The sequence below is a fragment of the Pristiophorus japonicus genome, chromosome 1, assembly GCF_044704955.1.
Source record: "Pristiophorus japonicus isolate sPriJap1 chromosome 1, sPriJap1.hap1, whole genome shotgun sequence".
Taxonomy (NCBI): Eukaryota; Metazoa; Chordata; class Chondrichthyes; family Pristiophoridae; genus Pristiophorus; species Pristiophorus japonicus.
The window spans coordinates 73,977,290-73,997,260 of NC_091977.1; the positions used below are offsets into that span (position 1 = coordinate 73,977,290).

The window sequence follows — 19,971 nt, forward strand, 5'->3', positions numbered from 1 at the left end:
AGAGGGCTAGGTGGGTGGGGAGACTGTTTCTGTGAACTACATGGTGGGATTGGAGGGGCATAGTATCTGTTGAATAGCTTTTGAAGTGCTGATGGTCTGATTCATTTGTTGAACACTCACATTTTATATATTTTTCTATAGTATAAATCTGTCAATTGTAAAGTTAAAAAAAAATGTAAAGATTAACTAGAATATAATATATTTAATGTAAAAGTTCATACATTTCTGGGTTAGCATGCCTTTTCTCTCCTGATAAATGCACCATCAGTTAGTTGTCTGTGGAAAGAGGTTAGGGAGTTGTAGTTGGCAGGAGTGTGCACGATTATACATTTGTTACCTCCAGCCTTCATTGTGGTTTATGTGCTTTAGGTTCGAATCCCATATTTACTATTAAGCAAAGGTTTAAAAAAAGAAAATTAACCAAAATGTTTTGTTACTCTCAGTAATGAATTTGTTGCTATTATGAGAAATAGGTTTTAAAATATAAAGTAATATATTGAATTCCCTATGTCATCATTATGTGGTTGCATTCTGCAGTGCAAACTTTCAATGCAAGCCTCCCACCAGTGGTGGTGCTGTGGTACAAGGAACTGACACGATGAACATTTTGCTTCGATTTTTTTGGAACTTGGATAAACTTCAGTGTCAATGCAGTCCTTTTCAACACCTCCCACTACACACTTTCTTCTGTGCTTCAACGAAAAGTGACTGGATTCCATCTTTACAGCTGACCTTTTTCAGCCAATTCCCCAATTGCACCACCCCCATCCCCCGCCGCCCCGAGTCAGGTAAGTTTTTATTTAATTCAGATGATTCTGCCCTATTTTATTTACTTTCGTCATTGCTGCTAGATTTTAATTACATGATCCCTTTGCTACTAATGGGAAATATGGCAGCCTCTGCTATTTATCGTCTGCCAACAACACCAGCCACCTCCACAGTTATTTATTTAATTTTCTTCCTAATGTTATTTGTGTATTCGCTGACTATCCTGCCTGATGACGGACCCAGCCAGATCCCGAAATACTTATTGAATCCCTGGGCCCCATATCATTTGTTTTACTCTGTGGCTCTCATTATTTACTGTAACTCTTGGTCCACGACATTATGTATTTAATTTTTGGCCCCGCATATTATTTAATTTGTGTGCACCAATTTCATTTATTTTATTTTTACTTTTTCCATTACCACTCCCTTTTGCCTTGCACCGTCATCCATTTTTGTCATTTAATCTGTTCTACCTCCCAACCTATCGCCCTGTCCCATTATTCTTTCTCCTCCATTTCCCTGCCCCTGCACTTGCTTAATACCTGTTACATCTCTAACTTTTTCCAGTCCTGATGAAAGGTCATCGACCTGAAATGTTAACTCTGTTTCTCTCTCCACACATGCTGCCTGACCTGCTTAGTATTTCCAGCATTTTCTGTTTATATTTCATTCATTTTATTGATTGCTTCCAGTATTATTACTTCATTGTATCTGTTTTAGACACCGAATCATAGAATCATAGAAGTTTACAGCACGGAAGGAGGTAATTTCGGCCCATCATGTCCATGCCGGCCAACAAGAGGCTATCTAGCCTAATCCCACTTTCCAGCTCTCGGTCAGGTGCACATCCAAGTACTTTTTAAATGTGGTGAGGGTTTCTACCTCTACCACTCTTTCAGACAGTGAGTTCTAGACCCCCACAAACCTCTGCGTAAAGAAATTTCCCCTCAAATCACCCTCTAAACCTTCTACCAATTACTTTAAATTTATGCCCCCTAGTTGTTGACCCTTTTTCTAAGGAAAATAGGCTCTTTCTATCCACTATATCTAGGCCCCTCATAATTTTATACACTTCAATGAGGTCTCCCCTCAGCCTTCCCTGTTCCAAGGAAAACAAATCCAGCCTGTCCAATCTGTTCTCATAGCTAAGATTCCCAACTCCCAGCAACATCCTCGTAAATCTCTTCTTTACTCTCTTCAGTGCAATCACATCCTTCCTGTAATGCGGTGACCAGAACTGCATGCAGTACTCCAGCTGTGGCCTAACCAATGTTTTATATAATTCAAGCATAAACCCCCTTCTCTTGTATTCTATGCCTTGGCTAATAAAGGCAAGCATTCTGTATACCTTCTTCACTGCCTTACCCACCTGGCCTGCTACTTTCAGGGATCTGGGGACATGCATTCCAAGGTCCGTTTGTTATCAATACTTCTCAGTGTCCTACCATTTAATGTGTATTCCCTTTCCTTGTTAGCCCTCTCCAAATGCATTCCCTCACACTTCTGTAGATTAAATTCCATTTTTCACTGTTCTGCCCACCTGACCAGTTGATTGATATCTTCCTTCAGTCCGGAGCTTTCTTCTTAATAATCAACCACACAGCTGATTATTGTGTCATCTGCAAACTTCTTAATCATACCCCCTATATTCAAGTCAAGATCATTGATGTATATCACAAAAAGCAAGGGATCTAGTACTGAGTCCTGCGGAACCCCACTGGAAACATCCTCCCAGTCACAAAAGCACCCATCAACCATTATCCTTTGCTTCCTGCCTCTGAGCCAATTTTGGAACCAACTTGCCACTTTACCCTGGATCCCATGGGCATTTACTTTCATGACCAGTCTGCCATGTGGGACCTTATCAAAAACTTTACTAAAATCTATATATATTACATACACACGGCCTTCATCGACCCTCCTGGTTACCGCCTCGAAAAATTCAATCAAGTTAGTCAGACACGACCTTCCCTTAACAAATCCATGCTGACTGTTCTTGATTAATCCGTGTCTTTCGAAGTGAAGATTTATCCTGCCCTTCTGATTTTTTCCAATAATTTTCCCACCACTGAGATTAGGCTGATTGGCCTGTAATTATTCGGTCTATCCCTTTCTCAATTCTTTTTCAAAGATATCACATTAGCAGTTCTCCAGTTCACTGACACTACACCTGAAGCCAGAGAAGATTGGAATATGATGGTCAAAGCCTCTGCTATTTCCTTTTTTGCTTCGCTTAACAGCCTGGGATAAATTTCATCCAGCCTGTGGACTTATCCACTTTCAAAGCTGATAAACTCCTTAATATCTACTCTCTCACTCTGTTTATTTCATCTACTATTTCACATTCCTCCTCCTTGATAGTAGTGTCTGCATCGCACCTTTTTTTTGTGAAAACAGACACAAAGTATTTATTGAGAACCATACCCGTATCTTCCGCCTCCACACACATGGCACCATGGGTGGCTCTGCTGCACAGGAGGGCAGGAAAAAGAGTGGGCGAGCTATAGTGATAGGGGATTTGATTGTAAGAGGAATAGATAGGCGTTTCTGCGGCTGCAACCGAGACTCCAGGATGGTATGTTGCCTTCCTGGTGCAAGGGTCAAGGATGTCTCGCAGCAGGTGCAGAACATTTTGAAAAAGGCGGATGAACAGCCAGTTGTCATGGTGCATATAGGTACCAACGATATAGGTAAAAAATGGAATGAGGTCTTACGAGACGCATTTAGGGAGCTAGGAGCTAAATTAAAAAGTAGTAATCTCAGGCTTGCTACCAGTGCCACGTGCTAGTCAGAGTAGGAATCACAGGATAGCTCAGATGAATACGTGGCTTGAGGAGTGGTGCAGAAGGGAGGAATTGAAATTCCTGGGACATTGGAACTGGTTCTGGGGAAGTGGGACCAGTACAAATAGGATGGTCTGCACCTGGACAGGACCGGAACCAATGTCCTAGGGGGAGTGTTTGCTCGTGCTGTTAAACTTACATGGCAGGGGGATGGGAACCTAGGCAGGGAGACAGAGGGAAATAAAATGGAGGCAGAAGCAAAAGATAAAAGGAGAATAGTAAAAGTGGAGGGTAGAGAAACCCAAGGCAAAAAACAAAAAAGGGCCTCATTACAGCAAAATTCTAAAGGGGCAAAGTGTGTTAGAAAGACAAGCCTGAAGGCTCTGTGCCTCAATGCGAGAAGTATTCAGAATAAGGTGGACGAATTAACTGCGTAGATAGCAGTTAACGGGTATGATGTAATTGGCATCACGGAGACATGGCTCCAGGGTAACCAAGGCTGGGAACTCAACATCCAGGGGTATTCAATATTTAGGAAGGGTAGACAGAGAGGAAAAGGAGGCGGGGTGGCGTAGCTGGTTAAAGAGGAAATTAATGCAATAGTAAGGAGGGACATTAGCCTGGATGAATTGGTATGGGTGGAATACCAAAGAGCAGAAAACACTAGTGGGAGTTGTGTACAGACCACCAAACAGTAGTAGTGAGGTTAGCGACAGCATCAAACAAGAAATAAGGGATGTGTGCAATAAAGGTACAGCAGTTATCATGGGCGAATTTATTCTACATATTGATTGGGCTAACCAAACTGTTAGCAATGCGGTGGAGGAGGGCTTCCTGGAGTGTATTAGGGATGGTTTTCTAGACCAATATGTCAAGGAATCAACTAGAGAGCTGGCCAACCTCGACTGGGAGATGTGTAATGAGAAGGGACTAATTAGCAATCTTGTTGTGCGAGGTCCCTTGGGGAAGAGTGACCATAATAAGATGGAGAGTGACACAGTTAATTCAGAGACTAGGGTCCTGAACCTAAGAAAAGTTAACTTCGATGGTATGAGACATGAATTGGCTAGAACACAATGTTGAATGATACTTAAAAGGTTGACGGTGGATAGGCAATGGCAAACATTTAAAGATCACATGGATGAGCTTCAACAATTGTACATCCCTGTCTGGAGTAAAAATAAAACGGGGAAGGTGGCTCAACCGTGGCAAACAAGGGAAATTAGGGATAGTGTTAAATCCAAGGAAGAGGCATATAAATTGGCCAGAAAAAGCAGCAAATCTGAGGACTGAGAGAAATTTAGAATTCAGCAGAGGAGGACAGAGGGTTTAATTAGGAGGGGGAAAATAGAGTATGAGAGGAAGTTTGCTGGGAACATAAAAACTGACTGCAAAAGCTTCTATAGATATGTGAAGAGAAAAAGATTACTGAAGACAAATGTAGGTCCCTTGCAGTCGGATTCAGGTGAATTTATAATGGGGAACAATTAAATGGCAGACCAATTGAACAAATACTTTGGTTCTGTCTTCACGAAGGAAGACACAAATAACCTTCCGGCTGTACTAGGGGACAGTGGGTCTAGTGAGAAGGAGGAACTGAAGGATATCCTTATTAGGCAGGAAATTGTGTTAGGGAAATTGATGGGATTGAAGGACGATAAATCCTTGGGACCTGATAGTCTGCATCCCTGAGTACTTAAGGAAATGATCCGAGAAATAGTGGATGCATTGGTGATCATTTTCCAACAGTCTATTGACTCTGGATCAGTTCCTATGGACTGGAGGGTAGCTAATGTAATATCACTTTTTAAAAAGGGAGGGAGAGAGAAAACGGATATTTATAGACCGGTTAGCCTGACATCAGTAGTGGGGAAAATGTTGGAATCAATCATTAAGGATGAAATAGCAGCGCATTTGGAAAGCAGTGACAGGATCGGTCCAAGTTAGCATGGATTTATGAAAGGGAAATCATGCATGACAAATCTTCTGGAATTTTTTGAGGATGTAACGAGCAGAGTGGACAAGGGAGAACCAGTGGATGTGCTGTATTTGGACTTTCAAAAGGCTTTTGACAAGGTCCCGCACAAGAGATTGGTGTGCAAAATCAAAGCACATGGTATTGGGGACAGTGTACAGACAAGGATAGAGAACTGGTTGGCAGACAGGAAGCAGAGAGTCGGGATAAATGGGTGCTTTTCAGAATGGCAGGCAGTGACTAGTGAAGTACCGCAGAGCTCAGTGCTGCGACCCGAGCTCTATACGATATACCTTCATGATTTAGATGAAGGAATTGAGTGTAATATCTCCAAGTTTGCAGATGACACTAAACCGGGTGGTGGTGTGAGCTGTGAGGATGATGCTAAGAGGCTGCAGGGTGACTTGGACAGGTTAGGTGAGTGGGCAAATGCGTGGCTGATGCAGTATTATGTGGGTAAATGTGAGGTTATCCATTTGGGGGAAAAACACGAAGGCAGAATATTATCTGAATGGCGGCATATTAGGAAAAGCGGAGGTGTATCGAGACCTGGGTGTCATGGTTCATCAATCATTGAAAGTTGGCATACAGGTACAGCAGGCGGTGAAGAAGGCAAATGGTATGTTGGCCTTCATAGCTAGGGGATTTGAGTATAGGAGCAGGGAGGTCTTACTGCAGTTGTACAGGGCCTTGGTGAGGCCTCATCTGTAATATTGTGTTCAGTTTTGATCTCCCAATCTGAGGAAGGACGTTCTTGCTATTGAGGGAGTGCAGCGAATGTTCTCCAGACTGATTCCAGGGATGGCAGGACTGACATATGAGGAGAGACTGGATCAACTGGGCCTTTATTCACTGGAGTTTAGAAGGATGAGAGGGGATCTCATAGAAACTTAGAAGATTCTGACGGGACTGGACAGGTTAGATGCGGGAAGAATGTTGCTGATGTTGAGGAAGTCTAGAACCAGGGGACATAGTCTTAGCATAAGGGCTAGGCCATTTAGGACTGAGATGAGGAGAAACTTCTTCACTCAGAGAGTTGTTAACCTGTGGAATTCCCTGCCACAGAGAGTTGTTGATGCCCGTTCATTGGATATATTAAAGAGGGAGTTAGATATGGCCCTTACGGCTAAAGAGATCACGGGATATGGAAAGAAAGCAGGAAAGGGTACTGAGGGAATGATCAGCCATGATCTTCTTGAATGGCGGTGCAGGCTTGATGGGCCAAATGGCCTACTCCTGCACCTATTTTCTATGTTTCTATATTTCTATTACCCTCTTGGTCTCGAATAGGTTTAGTTATCCTCTTGCTCTTAATATATTTATAAAACATCTTTGGGTTTTCCTTGATTTTACTTGCCAAGAATTTTTCATGCGCTCTCTTTGCTTTCCTAATATCCTTTTTAATTTCACGCCTGGACTTTCTATACTCCTCTAGAGATTCTGCAATATTTAGTCCTCGGTATCTGTCATAAGCCTCCCTTTTTTTCTTTATCCTATCCTATATATCCCTCAACATCCAGGGGGCCCTAGATTTATTAGTCCCACCCTTTTTCTTTCAGGACACAAAGTTGGCCTGAGCCCTCCGGGTCTCCTCCTTGAATGCCTTCCACTTCTCTGACACTAATTTACCTTCAAGTATCTGTTTCCAGTCCACTATGGCCAAATCACCTCTCAGCTTAAAGTTGGCTTTCCACAATTTAGAACTTTTATTCCTAGACTAACCTTTTCCTTTTCCATAACTACCTTAAATCTAACTAAATTATAGTCACTAGAACCTAAATACTCTCCCACTGATACCTGTTCCACCTGCCCAGCTTCATTCCCTAAAACTAGATCCAGAACTGCCTCCTCCCGTGTTGGACTTGCTCCATACTGGCTAAAAAGTTCTCTTGAATGGATTTTAGGAATTCCACACCCTCTATATCCTTCACACTAATTTTGTTCCAGTTAATATTAGAATACTTGAAATCCCCGACTATTACTGCCCTGTAGTTTTTGCACTTCTCAGAAATTTGCCGACATATTTGCGCTTCTATCTCCCTCTCACTGTTTGGGGGCCTATTGTACACTCCCAGCAGTGTGATCACCCCTTTTTTGTTTTTCAGTTTGACCCATATGGCCTCGTTTGATGATTCCTCTAACAAATCATCCCTCCTCACAGCTGTAATAGTTTCTTTAATCAATATCGCGACCCCCACCCTCCCACCCCCACGCTTTTTACCACCTTCTCTATCCCGGTGTGAAGATCCTGTAACCAGAAATGTTGATCTGCCATACCTGCCCCTCTTTTAGCCATGTCTCTGTAATAGCTATAATATCATACTCCCAAGTGTCTACCTGTGCTCTCAGCTCATCTGCCTTATTTGCTATACTCCTTGCATTGAACTACATACCATTTAGTACAGCCAGACCTTCTTGTTGACTACGTTCTAGCCCTTGTTTTCTCTGTCCTTCAAATTCACTTTCTGCATTTTTGCTTTCCAATTCCAGCTTTACTCCTCTCCCTACTGAATCTGTTCTCAGGTTCCCATCCCCCTGCCGAGCTAGTTTAAACCCTCCCTAACAGCACTAGCAAACCCCCTGTGAGGATATTGGGTCCGGCTCTGTGGAGATGCAACCCATCCGGCTTGTACAGGTCCCACCTCCCCAGAAATGGTCCCATTGCCTCAGGAATCTAAAGCCCTCCCTCCTGCAACATCTCTCCAGCCATGCATTAATCTACGCTATCCTCCTATTTCTGTACTCACCAGCTCGTGGCACCGGGAGTAATTACCTTTGAGTTCCTGCTTTTTAATCTAGTTCCCTAAACTCTGGTGCAGGAGCTCACCCTCTTTCTGCCTTTGTCACTGGACCACGACCTCTGGCTGTTCACCCTCTCCCCTCAGAATGGCCTGCTGCCACTCAGTGACATCCTTGACTCTGGCACCAGGGAGACAACATAACAATCTGGAGTCACGTCTGTGGCCGCAGAAATGCCTGTCTGCTCCCCTGACTATTGAATTGCCTACCACTATAGCTCTTAACATAGAAACATAGAAACATAGAAAATAGTTGCAGGAGTAGGCCATTCGGCCCTTCGAGCCTGCACCACCATTCAGTATGATCATGTTTGACCACGAAACTTCAGTACCCCATTCCTGCTTTCTCTCCATACCCCTTGATCCTTTTAGCCATAAGAGCCACATCTAACTCCCTTTTTAATATATCTAACGAACTGGCCTCAACAACTTTCTGTGGTGGAGAATTCCACAAGTTCACAATTCTCTGAGTGAAGAAGTTTCTCCTCATCTCTGTCCTAAATGGCTTACCCCTTCCCCTAGTTCTGGACTTCCTCAACATCGGGAACATTATTCCTGGCTCTAACCTGTCTAATCTCATCAGAATTTTATATGTTTCTCTGAGATCTCCTCTCATCCTTCTAAATTCCAGTGAATACAAGCCTAGTCAATCCAGTCTTTCTTCATATGTCAGTCCTGCCATCCCGGGAATCAGTCTAGTGAATCTTCGCTGCACTCCCTCAATAGCAAGAATGTCCTTCCTCAGATTAGGAGACACAATACTCAAGGTGTGGTCTCACCAAGGCCCTGTACAACTGCAGTAAGACCTCCCTGCTCCTATACTCAAATCCCCTCGCTATGAAGGCCAGCATACCATTTACTTTCTTTACTGCCTGCTGTAACTGCATGCCTACATTTAATGATTGATGTACCATGACACCCAGGTCTCGTTACACCTCCCCTTTTACTAATCTGTCATCATTCAGATAATAATCTGCCTTCCTGTTATTGCCACCAAAGTGGATAACCTCACACATATCCACATTATACTACATCTGCCATGCATTTGCCCATTCACCTAACCTGTCCAAGTCCCCCTGCAGCCTCCCAGCATCCTCCTCGCAGCTCGCACTGCCACCCAGCTTAGTGTCATCTGCAAACTTGGAGATATTACATTCAATTCCTTCGTCTAAATCATTAATGTATATTGTAAATAGCTCGGGTCCCAGCACTGAACCCTGCGGCACCCCGCTAGTCACTGACTGCCATTCTGAAAAGGACCCATTTATTCCCACTCTTTGCTTCTTGTCTGCCTACCAGTTCTCTATCCATGTCAATACATTACCCCCAATACTCAGAAGCGAATACCTGTTGGAGAGAAAGATGAATTCAGGAGACTCCTGCACTACCTGCCTAGTCCTCCTCTTCCATTCTTCTTCCTCCTCCCCCCCCCCACTCCCGCCCATGCCATTGAGCCACCCATGGTGCCGTGGACTTGGCTCTGGCTGCACTCCCCAGAGGCACCATCGCCCCCACTGGTACTCAGAAGCGAATACCGGTTGGAGAGCGAGATGGATTCAGGAGACTCCTGCACTACCTGCCTCGTCCTCCTCTTCTGTGTATTGGTCACCCACTCCCTCTCTGCCTGCACACTCTTAAGCTGCAGGGTGACCACCTCTAGAAACATGCTATCCTCGCAGCTCTCAGTCTCGCGGATGCACCACAGTGACTCCAGCCGCCGCTCAAGCTCTGAAACGCGGAGCTCGAGTTGATGCAGCTGGAGACACCTCTTGCACACATGGTTGTCCAGGCTGTGCAAAGCGTCCAGGATGTCCCACATACCACAGTATGTGCAATCCACGGGAATAGCTGTCCTGCCATCCGACTCGTTAGACTCAGAACTACCAAGCGAAAATACACGCTAAACCTTAGCAAAACACACTCAGCAACTACTCAGCAATCAGCTGATTTAATTAGGTAGGTTTTTTAGATCAGAAATATCACTTATCAATTTAATTGCGCTCCTTTATTTGAAGGACTAAGAACTAACCTTTATTTAAAGACTAAGTACTAACTTACCAGAAAAAAAACACACCCACTACTCACCAATTAGCTACTTCCCTTGTGCCGACGTCACTTTTAAACTCTGACGTCCCTATCGAATGTTGCCTGTTGAGCCTTGCTTTTAAGCGCTCTGCCTTGCCTCAGCTCCCGCTGCTGCTCCCACTATGTCTCTTGCCTCTGGTGTCCCTGCTTCACTTTCATTAACTGATGTTCTAAAACAATGGAGTTGAATGTTCGCAAGGGAGCTCTTGATTGTTCGGCGTACACTTCAGATGTCACACTTCAGCGTATCCTTTGACTTGTTGCGAGCAACGTCACAGGCAATAAGCTCATTTATATTATTGGTTGGAAAAATGCGCGCTGTGTGGATCTGAACTTCTGATGTGGACTACCAGCAGGCAAGACTCCCCACCATGAGCGTGCAGTTAGAATATTGTCCTTGTTGGGTATACCTTTCATCTTCAGATAAGGCCTTCATGCCAGTGTACTTTCAGTGTAACTACTTATTTTCCTATGACATTGGCATATTTCCAGGCCTGTTTGGAAGTTGTCAGTTCTTTGGGGATTGTGCTAGTGTTTTTAGGGCTGTGGTCTGCTTTTGCTAGTTTTCTAGGTTGATGTGTATTGTGTTACACGCTGTTACACCGAGGAATGTGATTCAGTTGGTGTGTGTGTCAGTAGAATATAGCCACATTTACATTTAAGAGATCAGAGCACATCCAGTAATACTCATTCTAGTCTGCCTCAACTATTATCAAAACATTTCAGGTCCGAGGAAGCCGCAAGACCAAAGAAGAGCAAAAAAGCAGTGCTATAATTCGGAAGCTTCAGATACACTTATAAAGCTGAAAGCTACCAAATTATTGTATCTGTCTCACACCTGTCCAATGCTATAGATTTCACGGGGAAAAAAGGACCCTTGACGGCATTCAGTGTGAATACGAGTTCAAAATGTCAGTTGGAATGTCATTCTCGATTTTCAAATAGTAAAACATTTGCTGCGACTGCCAATGTGAATCATTCATTGTATTCAGTGAGAATGAGAGCATTGGGAATGTGTGAAAATTGTATCATTTAGCACTGAATGTCGCTCGGGAGGGGGCAAGGGGTTTTCATTTTTTTGATGTAAGTAAAAACTAGCAATGCACAAATGTTGAATCCTCTGAGTCAGCTGTCTGTTCCTGAGACATTATACCAACTCAAGCCTGATCACACACTGAAACCAGGCCCCAGGCTAATTACACTCAGTACACTGTGCTGGGACTAACTGCTCTTGTTCATCTGTCAGACAGTGTACCTTGTATCGAAGCAAACTGTCTGGTGTGCCTTATACAGACAGATCTTTGTATCTGAGGAGTGCGAAGTCAGTCCATCAATTTGGAGAGAGATGTTGCTGTTAGGTCAAAAGTCTCTCCATTGAACTCACACCTTCATTGCGAGAGGGATGGATTCATTGTGAGAGGGATGGAGTACAAAAGCAGGGAGGTCCTGCTGCAACTGTATACGGTATTGGTGAGGCCGCACTTGGAGTACTGCGTGCAGTTTTGGTCACCTTACTCAAGGAAGGATATACTAGCTTTGGAGGGGGTACAGAGACGATTCACTAGGCTGATTCTGGAGATGAGGGGGTTACCTTATGATGATAGATTGAGTAGACTGGGTCTTTACTCGTTGGAGTTCAGAAGGATGAGGGGGGATCTTATAGAAACATTTAAAATAATGAAAGGGATAGATAAGATAGAGGCAGAGAGATTGTTTCCACTGGTCGGGGAGACTAGAACTAGGGGACACAGCCTCAAAATACGGGGGAGCCAATTTAAAACCGAGTTAAGAAGGAATGTCTTCTCCCAGAGGGTTGTGAATCTGTGGAATTCTCTGCCCAAGGAAGCAGTTGAGGCTAGCTCATTGAATGTATTCAAATCGCAGATCGATAGATTTTTAACCAATAGGGGAATTAAGGGTTACAGGTAGCGGGCAGGTAAGTGGAGCTGAGTCCACGGCCAGATCAGCCATGATCTTGTTGAATGGCGGAGCAGGCTCGAGGGGCTAGATGGCCTACTCCTGTTCCTAATTCTTATGTTTTTATGTTTTTATGTTCTTGTGTTCTATTAGGTCCAAGTACTGATGTACATCAACAGGTTGCAGTCAGACTATTGAATAATTTTAATTGATTAACTGTTTAATTCATCTCAATTTACCACAGGTAATAAAGAAAATGTATACGCTGGAAATTTATTTGGGGGTTCTCCTAATTGGCACCTGAATATTCGGCAGGATATCGGCAATAATCCCTCTTACACATGTACTTTTTTTTATTCGTTCCTGGGATGTGGGTTTCGCTGGCCAGGCCAGCATTTATTGCCCATCCCTAATTACCTTGAGAAGGTGGTGGTGAATCGCCTTCCTGAACTGCTGTAGTCCGTGTGGTGAAGGTATTCCCAAAGTGCTGTTAGGAAGGGAGTTCTAGGATTTTGACACAGCAACGATGAAGGAACGGCGATATATTTTCCAAATCAGCATGATGTGTGACTTGGAGGGGAACTTGCAGGTGGTGGTGTTCCAATGCGTCTGCTGCCCTTGTCCTTCTAGGTGGTAGAGGTCATGGGTTTCAGAGGTGCTGTCAAAGAATCCTTGACAAATTGCGGAGGTGCATCTTGTAGATGGTACACACTGCAGCCACGGTGCCCTGGTGATGGAGGGAGTGAATGTTTAAGATGGAGGATGAGGTGCCAATTAAATAATGTCCTGGATGTTGTCGAGCTTCTGGAGTGTTGTTGGAGCTGCACTCATCCAGACAAGGGGAGAGTGTTCCATCACACTCCTGACTTGTGCCTTGTAGATGGTGGAAAGGCAATGGGGAGTCAGGAGGTGAGACATTTGCCACAAAATAGCCAGTCTCAGACCTGCTCTTGCAGCCACAGTATTTATGTGGCTGATGCAGTTAAGTTTCTGGTCAATGGTGACCCCCAGGATGCTGATATTGGGGGATTCGACGATGGTAATTCCATTGAATGTCAATGCAAGGTGATTAGACTCTGTCTTGTGGGAGATGGTCATTACCTGGCACTTGTGTGGCGTGAATGTTACTTGCCACTTATCAACCCAAGCCTGAATGTCGTCCAGGTCTTGCTGCATTTGGGCATGGACTGTTTCATTATCTGAGGAGTTGTGAATGGAACTGAACACTGTGCAATCATCAGCACACATCCTCACTTCTGACCTTATGATTGAGGGAAGGGCATTGATGAAGCAGCTGAAGATAGTTGGGCCTAGGACACTGCTCTGAGGAACTCCTGCAGTGATGTCCTGGGGTTGAGATGGTTGGCCTCCAACAACCACAACCATCTTCCTTTGTGCTAGGTATGACTCCAGCCAGTGGTTAGTTTTCCTCTGATTCCCATTGACTTCAATTTTACTAGGGCTCCTTGATGCCACACTCGGTCAAATACTGACTTGATGTTAAGGGCAGTCACTCTTGCCACACCACTGGAATTCAGCTCTCATGTCTATGTTTGGACTAAGGCTGTAATGAGGTCTGGAGCCAAGTGGTTCTGGTGGAACCCAAACTGAGCATCGGTGAACAGGTTATTGTTGAGTAAGTGCCGCTTGATAGCACTGTCGATTGCACCTTTCATCAATTTGCTGATGATCTGGGGTTTCTACCAATCTTGTGCTCAAGTTACGGTGACCAATCTGGAGAAACTCCAAGGAAATTCTCAGTGATAACCTCCTTGTCTCCAGGCACAGTCCTGACTTGTGCCTAGTACTTAGTGGATACTCTTGAGAAGTCAGGAATTGAGCCACTTGTCACAGAGTAGTCAATTTCTTCTCTGCTATTCTAACCACAGTGATGATATTGGCTGGTCAAATTTAGTTTCTGGTCAGTGGTGTCACCAAGATATTTACTGCAGGGACTCATTGATGTTGATGTCATTGAAGGTCAAGGGGAGATTGGTTGTCTTTCTCTTGTTCAAGATGGTCAAAATCTGGCACTTATGTCATTTGTCAGCTGAACTTGGATCTCATTCAGGTCCTGTGAAGGCTGACGTGAGTTTTTTCATTAACAAAGGAATTGCGAATGGAGCTGAACGCTTTGGAATCATCAGCAAACTGCCCCACTGCTGACCTTATGCTGGAGAGAAGGTCATTGATGAAGTAGCTGAAGATGGTTGAGTTGAGGAATCATCCCTGTGGAACTCTTGGAGCAATGTCTTGGGACTCCAATAACTGGCTACTGACAACCACAATCATTTTTCTTTGTGCCAGATATGACGCCACTCAATGAAGGGTTTCCCCTTTGACCCCGTGTATCTCAGTTTTGCTCAGGGTCTTTAGTGCCATATTCCCTATAAATATCAGCCATCTACTCTCCCCTCTCCTCTGGCATTCAACTCTTACATCCATGTCTGGATCAATGCTGTGATGAGTTCTGGGGCTGAGTGCTTCTGGCAGAAACCAACTTAGTGTTGGTAAGCTGGTTAGCAGTAGATATTGCTTGATGATATTATTGATGAGTCCTTCAACATTCAGCCATCATTGGAGGTGGACCTTTAGCATGATGAGGGAGAGGACACTGAGGACATCGAGGGCGATGAGGAAACGGGAGGGCTCCAACACTCGCCTGCAGCCAGAGCTCTTCAGCGGCAACTCTTTGAAGAGAACTTTAATTGAATAATCCTGTTGTGTTGTGTCCAACATCTGTCCCAGTCCTACCACTCTAAAAGAAATGCATCAATCCAAAGATTAACATTGATATTCATGTCAGCTAATATCGCAGGGTCACAACTACTAGATAGATTTTTCGATTCTAGGGGAATCAAGGGATATGGAGATTGGGAGGGAAAGTGGAGTTGAGATCGATGATCAGCCAGGATCTTACTGAATGGTGGAGCAGACTTGAGGGGCCATATGGCCTACTCCTGCTCCTATTTCTTATGTTCTTATGTACTATAGTAACATTCTCTGTACATAAAGATTTCAAAAAGGATTATAATTTTTGTGCCTTATACAAATAATAGTTACCCCTCTAGTGTCATCATCATTATAGGCGGTCCCTCGAAGTGAGGATGACTTGCTTCCACGCCAAAAAAGGATGAGTTCACAGGTGTTTCAATGAAGGACCTAATATTCCAGGTACTGAACTACATCCTGAAGGGTGGAAGATGCCTGTGCATGGATGTTTTTAACGTGAGGTGGCCGTTGCACACCAGCCACCGCACGGACTTGACAGAGCTAGGTCTTGGTCCAGTGGCAAGGATTACCCAAGAAGACTGAAGACCAGCTCTGCTGCACGGACCTAGTGCGTGCACATATCACAGTGTGGGCTGGCCCATGCTGCCCCTGGTCCCAAACTCACGCCTCTCCCAGGCTCCGCTCAAGTCCCTCTACAGTCTCTCGCCGCTCCTTCGCCCCGACCTCGCTGCTCCAGCTGTATCTGCCCACGCTCCAATCACTGACCTGGACCTTGATGATGTCCCTCTTCGCTGCCGTCGCCCTCTTGCACCGGCTCGCACTGCTCCCTAGAGTGGTACACCTCCACGCTGCTCCCCGAGGCCTCCACGCTGCTCCTTTTATGGCCCCGACCTGACACTGGTGTTCTCACGCAGGTTGGGGCCTCCACGCTCACAGGGCACTCACCCGCCTCCTCGATCATGTGCTGCAGGATACTCTGGGTCTGCCTCAGGCTGCACAGGAGCTCCAGGTTCTGCCATGCCACATTCTGGCAGGTCACGATGAAACACTCCCATGAACATCACCACTTTCCGCAGCAGCCAGATTTGGCAGCAGATACACTCCGTGTGGTACACTCTGAGAGGGTCCAGCTGAAAACTGTAGTAATGCAGCATCTGCTCGGACAGTCATGTGCAACAGGTAATGTGATAACAGAGTGGTCATTGTTTCAGAGTGTGGTAAAAGTCCAGATATGCAGTCATCCTAAGAGATTGCAACATGTTCCATTCCCATTGCATGGCTGCCTTAGTTCTTGGGCTGCAACTCAGCACACACAATCTATATCACACAGGATACTGATTTCAGTGCTGGAGCTTGGAAGGGTGAGAGCGTGTGACAATGCAACTTCAGGAGAGTTCTCTCCCTCAATCTGTGCTCTTGTATGGCCTGACAAGTCTGATGGACCTAGAAAAAGTAGAGGGACAAGTGTTTGCACGTAGTAGCAAGTATAAGCAGCAGCAGATGAGTGTCAGTGCAATAAACCACCAGTTCATTATGCTGTGTGTGAGTGAGAAGGATAAGTAGAAAGAGGAAAGGAGGGAAAGTGCCCATACCCTGCTATGCCTGGCCATCTCCAATCTTGCGTGCCCTCTTTCTGCCGATGATATTGAAGGCCACCTCCGCTACTAGTGTCATGATGTTAACATAGAAGCATAGAAACATAGAACATAGGTGCAGGAGTAGGCCATTCGGCCCTTCGAGCCTGCACCACCATTCAATAAGATCATGACTGATCATTCACCTCAGTACCCCTTTCCTGCTTTCTCTCCATACCCCTTGATCCCTTTAGCCGTAAGGGCCATATCTAACTCCCTCTTGAATATATCTGATGAACTGGCCTCAACAACTCTTTGCGGTAGAGAATTCCACAAGGTTAACAACTCTCTGAGTGAAGAAGATTCTCCTCATCTCGGTCCTAAATGGCTTACCCCTTATCCTTAGACTGTGACCCCTGGTTCTGGACTTCCCCAACATTGGGAACATTTTCCTGCATCTAACCTGTCCAGTCGAATCAGAATTTTGTATGTTTCTATGAGATCCCCTCGCATCCTTTTAAACTCCAGTGAATACAGGCACAGTCGATCCAGTCTCTCCTCATATGTCAGTCCTGCCATCTCGGGAATCAGTCTGGTGAACCTTCGCTGCACTCCCTCAATAGCAAGAACGTCCTTCCTCAGGTTAGGAGACCAAAACTGAACACAATATTCCAAGTGAGGCCTCAACAAGGCCCTGTACAACTGCAGTAAGACTTCCCTTCTCATATACTCAAATCCCCTAGCTATGAATGCCAACATGCCATTTGCCTCCTGCTGCACCTGCATGCCAACCTTCAATGACTGATGTACTAAGACACCCAGGTCTTGTTGCAGCTCCCCTTTTCCTAATCTGCCGCCATTCACATAATATTCTGCCTTCATGTTTTTGCCAGCAAAGTGGATAACCTCACATTTATCCAGATTATACTGCACCTGCCATGCATTTGCACCCTCACCTAACCTGTCCAAGTCATCCTGCAGCCTCTTAGCATCCTCCTCACAGCTCACACCGCCACCCAGCTTAGTGTATTCTGCAAACTTGGAGATATTACACTCAATTCCTTCATCTAAATCATTGATGTATATTGTAAATAGCTGGGGTCCGAGCACTGAGCCCTGCAGTACCCCACTAGTCATTGCCTGCCATTCTGAAAGGACCAGGTTATCCCGACTCTCTGCTTCCTGTCTGCCAACCAGTTCTCTATCCACGTCAATACATTACCCCCAATACCATGTGCTTTAATTTTGTACACCAATCTCTTGTGTGGGACTTTGTCAAAAGCCTTTTGAAAGTCCAAATAAACTACATCCACTGGTTCTCCCTTGTCCGCTCTACTAGTTACATCCACAAAAAATTCCAGCAGATTTGTCAAGCATGGTTTCCCTTTCATAAATCCATGCTGACTTGGACCGATCCTGTCACTACTTTTCAAATGCGCTGCTATTTCATCTTTAATAATTGATTCCAACATTTTCCCCACTACTGATGTCAGGCTAATCAGACTATAATTCCCCATTTTCTCTCTCCCTCCCTTTTTAAAAGGTGATTTTACATTAGCTACCCTCCAGTCGATAGGAACTGATCCAGAGTGGATAGACTGTTAAAAAATGATCACCAATGCATCCACTATTTCTAGGGCCACTTCCTTAAGCACTCTGGGATGCAGACTATCAGGTCCTGGGGATTTATCGGCCTTCAATCCCATCAATTTCCCGAACACAATTTCCTGACTAATAAGGATTTCCTTCAGTTCCTCCTTATCGCTAGACCCTCGGTCTTGTAGTATTTCCGGAACGTTATTTGTGTCTTCCTTCGTGAAGACAAAACCAAAGTATTTGTTCAATTGGTCTGCCATTTCTTTGTTCCCCATTATAAATTCACCTGATTCTGACTGCAAGGGCCTATGTTCGTCTTCACTAATCTTTTTCTCTTCACATATCTATAGAAGATTTTGCAGTCAGTTTTTATGTTCCCAGCAAGCTTCCTCTCATATTCTATTTTCCCCCTCCTAATTAAACCCTTTGTCCTCCTCTGCTGAATTCTAAATTTCTCTCAGTCCACAGATTTGCTGCTTTTTCTGGCCAATTTATATGCCTCTTCCTTGGATTTAACACTATCCCTAATTTCCCTTGTTTGCCACGGTTGAGCCACCTTCCCCGTTTTATTTTTACTCCAGATAGGGATCTACAATTGTTGAAGTTCATCCATGTGATCTTTAAATGTTTGCCATTGCCTATCCACTGTCAACCCTTTAAGTAACATTCAACATTGTGTTCTAGCCAATTCATGTCTCATACCATCGAAGTTAACTTTTCTTCGGTTCAGGACCCTAGTCTCTGAATTAACTGTGTCACTCTCCATCTTAATAAAGAATTCTACCATATTATGGTCACTCTTCCCCAAGGGGCCTCACACAACAAGATTGCTAATTAGTCCCTTCTCATTACACATCACCCAGTCTAGGATGACCAGTCCTCTAGTTGGTTCCTCGACATATTGGTCTAGAAAACCATCCCTAATACATTCCAGGAAATCCTCCTCCACTGTACTGCTACCAGTTTGGTTAGCCCAATCAATATGTAGATTAAAGTCATCCATGATAACTGCTGTACCTTTATTGCACACATCCCTAATTTCTTGTTTGATACTGTCCCCAATCTCACTACTACTGTTTGGTCGTCTGTACACAACTCCCACTAGTGTTTTCTGCCCTTTGGTATTCCGCAGCTCTACCCATACAGATTCAACATCATCCAAGCTAATGCCCTTCTTTACTCTTGCATTAATTTCCTCTTTAACCAGCAATGCTATCCCACCTCCTTTTCCTTTCTGTCTATGCTTCCTGAATATTGATTACCCCTGGATGTTGAGTTTCCAGCCTTGGTCACCCTGGAGCCATGTCTCCGTAATTCCAATTATATCATATTTGTTAATAGCTGCCTGCGCAGTTAATTCGTCCACTTTATTACGAATACTCCTCGCATTGAGGCACAGAGCCTGTTATAGAGGAAGGACCTCCATTTGTTCTTGCACTCGCCCTCATGTGTGCCAGCTTCTCCTGCATGAAGAGTGGGTTAGTGAATGCCCTGTGTAAGATTTCTGAGGCAGCTTAACATAGTGTGCACCCACATCCTGAGAACAAATATTTAAGTAATCATTGCATAATGGGAAGCAAATAATTGTTCCGTACAAGTGATACTTATATCTATTTAGTATCTAAATAGATTTGAGTTAAATCAGTGATCAGGCTAAATGCTTGGTTGCATTGTGCACTGCTGCCATGCTGCAGAAAAAAACCCAGGGTGTGGGTTATAGACTATTCGACTTGTTTCTTGGG

General features: G+C 44.5%; 1 long non-coding RNA gene across 1 annotated transcript in view; it reads left to right on the forward strand.

The window, feature by feature from the left end:
- The first annotated feature begins 632 nt into the window (after window positions 1–632).
- LOC139226537 (uncharacterized) overlaps window positions 633–19,971 on the forward strand; it is an 82,127-nt gene continuing 62,788 nt past the window's right edge. Inside the window, exon 1 of the long non-coding RNA XR_011587288.1 lies at window positions 633–788. This is a non-coding gene — a long non-coding RNA (uncharacterized lncRNA). The remainder of the gene's footprint in view (window positions 789–19,971) is intronic.